Source organism: Nansenia antarctica, assembly GCF_963989245.1.
Source record: "Nansenia antarctica genome assembly, chromosome: 6".
In the NCBI taxonomy this organism is placed as follows: domain Eukaryota; kingdom Metazoa; phylum Chordata; class Actinopteri; order Argentiniformes; family Microstomatidae; genus Nansenia; species Nansenia antarctica.
In genome coordinates, this window is record NC_137676.1 from 56631731 (window position 1) to 56637755 (window position 6025).

The window sequence follows — 6025 nt, forward strand, 5'->3', positions numbered from 1 at the left end:
CAGCAGACGGGTGAGTCTATCCACCATTACGTGGCTGATCTGAGGGGACTAGCCAGCCTCTGTAAATTCGGGGTGCTGGAAGACGAACTGATACGGGATCAGCTGGCTGAACACACTAATAACTCAAAGCTCAGAGACAAGTTGTTAATGATGCCAGACGACCTAACTTTAGCTAAAGCTGTGGATTTAGCATTCCAGCTTGAGTCAGCAGCAGCCTTGAAGTCACAGCTAGCGCCCACCTCCAGCTCGTTTCCCCCCAGACCCATGCTACTAACTCAAATGGTGGCACCGCCCACGGAGCCTTCCGAGTCCAGTTTCCCAGAGGACGGCCTCGATGTGAACTTTGCTGCACGCCAGGGTACGACAACACGCCGGGCCTGTGGTAATTGTGGCTCATCATCACACCAAAGCCGAGCCCCAAACTGCCCTGCCAAGGGGCAGCAGTGTCAGCGCTGTGGCAGGCAGAACCATTTTGCCCGGGTCTGCCGCTCTACCCCCACAACAGACAGTCCACGGCCACAAGGTACACCGGGACGGCCCACACAGACGACCATCCATTCAGTGACTGCCACCCCCCGACCGGCTAAGTGGTGCACTGTTGAGCTGGATGGGGTTCGCCTCCCACTGCTGGTGGATACGGGGGCCTCCAGGTCGCTCATGAACGCTGCCACGGTACGGCGGCTCTTTCCACTCCGAACGCTCACTGCCAACGCCGAGGACCTATATGGCTATGGGCGCTGCAAAATAGACATGGTGGGCACAATCGCCTTCACTGTGCGTTACGGGACTAAGGCCCTACCCTCATTCACCTTTCAGGTGTCTCACCAGGGTTCTAACCTCATGGGTTTTGATTTGTTTTGCGAGCTGGGTTTCACCCTCATGGACAATGTTGGATCCGCCATCTTGTCTGTCGGCTCGCCGTGGGAACAACGCTGGCCTGCTCTATTCAGCGGTTTGGGCTGCCTCACCGCCTTCAACCACCAGCCCCTCCTCAAGCCCGAGGTGCATCCGGTGATACAGCCCATACGCCGCCTGCCCCTCGCCCTACGCGACGACGTCACCGCCGAGCTCCAGAAACTCTCGGATGCGGGCATCATCGAGCGTGTCGATGCCTCCCCCTGGATTTCGAACCTGGTGGTGGTAAAGAAAAAGTCAGGGGGCCTGCGTCCGTGCATCGATCTCAGGTCAGTCAACAAGGCAGTGATCCCGGACAGGTACCCGCTGCCCACGGTGGAGGAGCTGGCTGCACATTTCTACGGTTCCTCTGTGTTCTCGAAACTCGACCTTCGCCAAGGCTACCTACAGGTTCCGCTGCACCCCGACAGCCGCAACCTGACAGCTTTCGTGACGCATGGCGGGGTGTTCCGCTACACCCGCATGCCCTTCGGTCTCAGCTCAGCCCCCAGCTGTTTCCAGAAGATCATGACCACCATCTTCGCCGGCATCCCGGGCGTGGTCATCTTCCTGGACGACATAGTGGTCCATGGTGCGACACCGGACGTCCATGACGAGCGCCTGGCGAGGGTGTTGGACGTCCTCGCCAGCCACAACCTCACGCTAAATGGGGAAAAGTGCACCTTCGCCACTCCGGTCATCGAGTTCGTGGGGTTCCGCCTGACCGCCGACGGACTCAGCCCGCTACACTCTAACGTTGAGGCTGTGCTGCGCCTGCCAGAGCCGTCCTGCCCAGCTCAGCTGGCTTCGTTTCTTGGGATGACGGCCTACTACCTGCGTTTCCTTCCCCGATACTCCATGACCACCTCCCCACTGCGTGAACTATTGAAACAGGACGCGGTCTGGGAGTGGACCCCGGCCTGCTCTGCTGCTATTCACCAACTGAAGAAGCAGCTGACCTCGCCGCCGGTGCTGGCATTCTTTGACCTGGCGAGCCCCACACTCGTGACGTGTGATGCATCCAACACGGCGATCGGGGCGGTGCTGTCCCAGATCCAGGGGGGCACGGAACGCCCGGTGGCATTCGCCTCTCGGTCCCTCAACACAGCTGAACAAAAGTACTCGGTGGGGGAGCGGGAGGCGCTAGCCTGCGTCTGGGCGTGCGAGCGGTGGCATATGTATGTGTACGGGCGACACTTTACATTGCGAACTGACCACCAGGCTCTCACGGCCCTGCTCGCTACTTCAGGTTCGGGCCACAAGCCGCTGAGGATCTACCGCTGGTCGGAGAGGCTTCAACCGTATGATTTCACCACACTGTTTACCCCCGGCAGGGAAAATGTAGTGGCTGACCTGCTCTCCCGAGCCACCCCCGTCCCAGCACTCGGCGGCCCCAACCCCGGCCCGTTGCCCAACAAGGGCCCAGACGAGATGGAGTCAGAGCTCGTGCTCATGCTGCACGCCCCACTCCAGGCCACGGTTTCCCTGGAGGACCTTCAGCGCGCGTCGACAGAGGACCCCACGCTCTCCCATCTCCGCACTTACATCCGGGAGGGTTGGCCCACGAAAGTGCCGGAGGAGCTGGCGCCTTTTCATCGGGTCAGGAATGAACTGACCTGCTGGAACGGTGTCTGTGTGGCCCGGGGGCTCCGCACGTTCATCCCCAGCGACCTCAGGGCGCGCGTCCTCGCCATGGCGCACGAGGGCCACCTGGGCATTGTAAAGGTGAAGCAGCGCTGCAGGGATTTGGTGTGGTGGCCGGGCATAGACCGTGATATCGAGATGATGGTGAAGGAGTGCACGGCCTGCCTGGTCAGTGGGAAGACGGGCCCGCCACCCTCACCACCCCTACAGCCCTTGCAGTGGCCACCCACGCCTTGGGAGCACATCCAGCTGGACATATGTGGCGAACTTCATGGCGTCCCACACCACCAACGTTTCCTCCTAGTGGCCTACGACCTCCACTCAAAGTGGCCAGAGGTGGTCGCCACGGGGTCCGTAACAGCTCGGGTGGTCACTGACTTCCTCTCCTCTCTGTTTGCTCGGTGGGGCAATCCAAACGCCATCACAACGGATAATGGCCCGCAGTTTGTCTCAGCGGAGTTTGCCGTCTTCGTGGAGGAAAGGGGGATCAACCACATACGAACGGCGTTCTACCACCCGGAGGCAAATGGGGGGGTCGAGCGTTTTAACCAGACTCTGAAGAATGGGGTCAGAGCACACCTGGCAGATGGCCTGCCGTTCTCAGCCGCGCTGCTCCGCACCCTGCTTCACTACAGAGCAACGCCGCACTCAACTACCGGCAGCTCCCCAGCACTCCTGATGATGGGCCGTGAGCTGCAGCTTCCTCTCAATCGGCTGCGGGCCCCAGCGGTCGCCACGCCAGCAGCAGCACCCTGCCAGAGCGCCAGGGTCGCAGACGCACAGTGGCGGATGAAGCAGCGGTTCGATAGGAGACGGAGGGTGAGAATACCTCCCTTCACAGAGGGGGACTGGGTCAGGATTCGCCGCCCTAACCGGGACCACAAGCTGCTCTCGTTCTGGTCTGCGCCGATGAAGGTCACCGCTCAGCTGGGCCCAGCCTCGTTTCGCCTGGACGACGGATCACGGTGGCACGCAAGCCGGCTTCGGAAGGTGGCATCGCCTCCCATCATAGACCCAGAACAACCGCAGGGTCCAGCTGAGTTCCCACCTGAACTGGTGGAGGCCGGGGTTCGCCCAGAGGCTCGTCCGGCCCGTGCCCGGGTCAGACCAGCACACCTGAGGGACTATGCCGTGGACTGGTGAACCCAAGGGTAGGGTTTAGGGCATAGCCTGTTCAGTGGGTGACTGGCAGTCTACCCAGTTCATTAAGTTTAAAAAAAAAAGAAAAAAATAAGTTTGATAATTATAATGTTGTGTTATTCATTGTGTTCTTCTGGTTCCTGTGGGGGGGGGTAAATGTTATGTATGTGGGACTGCACCTTTAAGAGACACCGGAAGTGTGGGGAGTTACCCCCGGTTGACACGTGTTGTTGGTGTGCAAGATGGCGATGTGAGGAGATAATAAAGTGATGACTGTTACCCACGGTGCGGACAGTTATTAATCATAACACCAGCTAGCTCAAACGATCTAAATAATAATAATCAATAAGGATAACTTGCTTGATTTTGTGAATATGGACATTACTGTCAGCGACCTAAAGGGATTTCGTAGACTGGACTGGACTGGAAAAACACAACTACTGGCTAAAGGCCGCCCGGCCCTCGCTCACCGATGTTCACACACAGAAAGGGAGAGTCGCCAGCGGCTACAGCAAGCCTGGTATGAGCGGTTTATATGATGTATATGATTCGCGAGGCTGGTGGCGATCTGTGCTTGTTTATATGGTTTGAGTACTTTGAGAGGGAGGGTCTGTGATGTGATGTCAAGTGCCTGTGTGACAAAGTGTGAAAAGAAAGTGTGTTGTGTTTACTATGGAGGATGGAAACGGTGTGTGTCTGTGTTGTGCGTGTGTGCGTGTGCGATGTTGAAACTGGACTTGTAGATTTCAGTAGGTTGGCTACTTGAAAAGATCTTTGAACAATGAGCACCCCTGATATAGTCGAAACTGGCAACTGTTTTTTTTGTTTTTGGTAATCTGATCACAAAGTGACACTACAGTTTATTAGCGGGTTCTAGGGCATCAAAATTGCATTTCCTTGAAACTGCGTTCACTGATAGCGTGTATGTGTAATTACGTGTATTTCTATATCTTATGCTTACCCAATCTAAAAGCTCACGGCACGTGCCTGACACACACACTCACATAGGTTCTCCAGCAGGACTCAATTAATGAAATGTTTGGTTCATCTCTGGTGTACATGCATACAGGCCATGGAATGAGAGAGAGATATGTCCCCATCAACACCATATCTGAGAAAATTGGAAAAGACATGTCTAACTGTCTACCAGCATGTCATGCACTCACTGGCTGTGACACAACAAGTAGTTTGTACAGAATAGGAAAGACAACAGCATTCAACAAACTCAAGACCCATCTCAGCGAGCTCAAAGATCTGGCCCATTTTGGACTCTCTGCCAGCTTGGAAGAGTCTTTGCCAGTCGCAAGAGAATTTGCGCTACTCCTATATGGAAAGAAGAAAATGGAAAATGGATTGATGTGCACAAACCTGGATGAACTGAGGTTCATCATTGCATCAACATCAGATACAGCCTCTGCAAATCTGCCGCCAACAGAGGATGCATTTCAGCAGCATGTGCAGAGAGCAATGTTCCAGACAGCGGTATGGTGTCACAGCGTGCCCAGACATGCCCAAACCCCTGTTATGGAGTCCTATTGGCAAGGGGTGGATTATCAGAGATGGGGCCATTCAACCTGTCCTTTTTACAAAACCCCCAGCACCTACAGAAGTGAGAGACATCACTCACTTATATTGCAAAGATGCAAAGTGTGGAGAGAGTGGAAAGTGCCAGTGCCTCTCTGTTGGCCTTCCCTGTACAGAGTTCTGCACCTGCTGTGCAGAATGTCAAAATGTGTCCCCTAATGTTTGAGGACTTTATTTAATTGTACTTTGAATTAAGGTTCCAGTTTTAATAAAACCTTTACACCTATGTTTTAGAGGCTTGCAATTTAGAACTAATAAACGTTATTTTATTGGGTTACTCTTATTCTGACTATTTGGTGATGTAGTTCAGCCACCTGGTATTTCCCTCTCCAAATATGATGACCATCAGAGTGAGCATTCTTAACTTATAGGCTATTATGCCACCTATGTCTAAAGAAATCTCATTTGCAATAGAACTGTATGAGATATTTCCATACAACTACTGGTTAGTGTTCAATAGCACCCTAGACAATTCAGTAATGATATATTTTTCAGGGATTTCTGTTTTTCTGATAATTGAGAGAAAAGTGATGGAGTCCTATGTTCCTGTCACCAAAAAGTACAATTTACGTCTAAACTAAAGCTAAGTTTACAGGACTATAATTCAGTATTAATTTAAGTAAATAGTTGTCTGACTATTTGGTGATGTAGGACAACCACCTGGTTCATACCTCAGCAAATCTGAAGAGGAAAAGAGTGATCATTCTCAAGTTATGGGCTTTTTTGTCACCTTCCCCATATTCGGCCTGGTCTAATTTGGGTC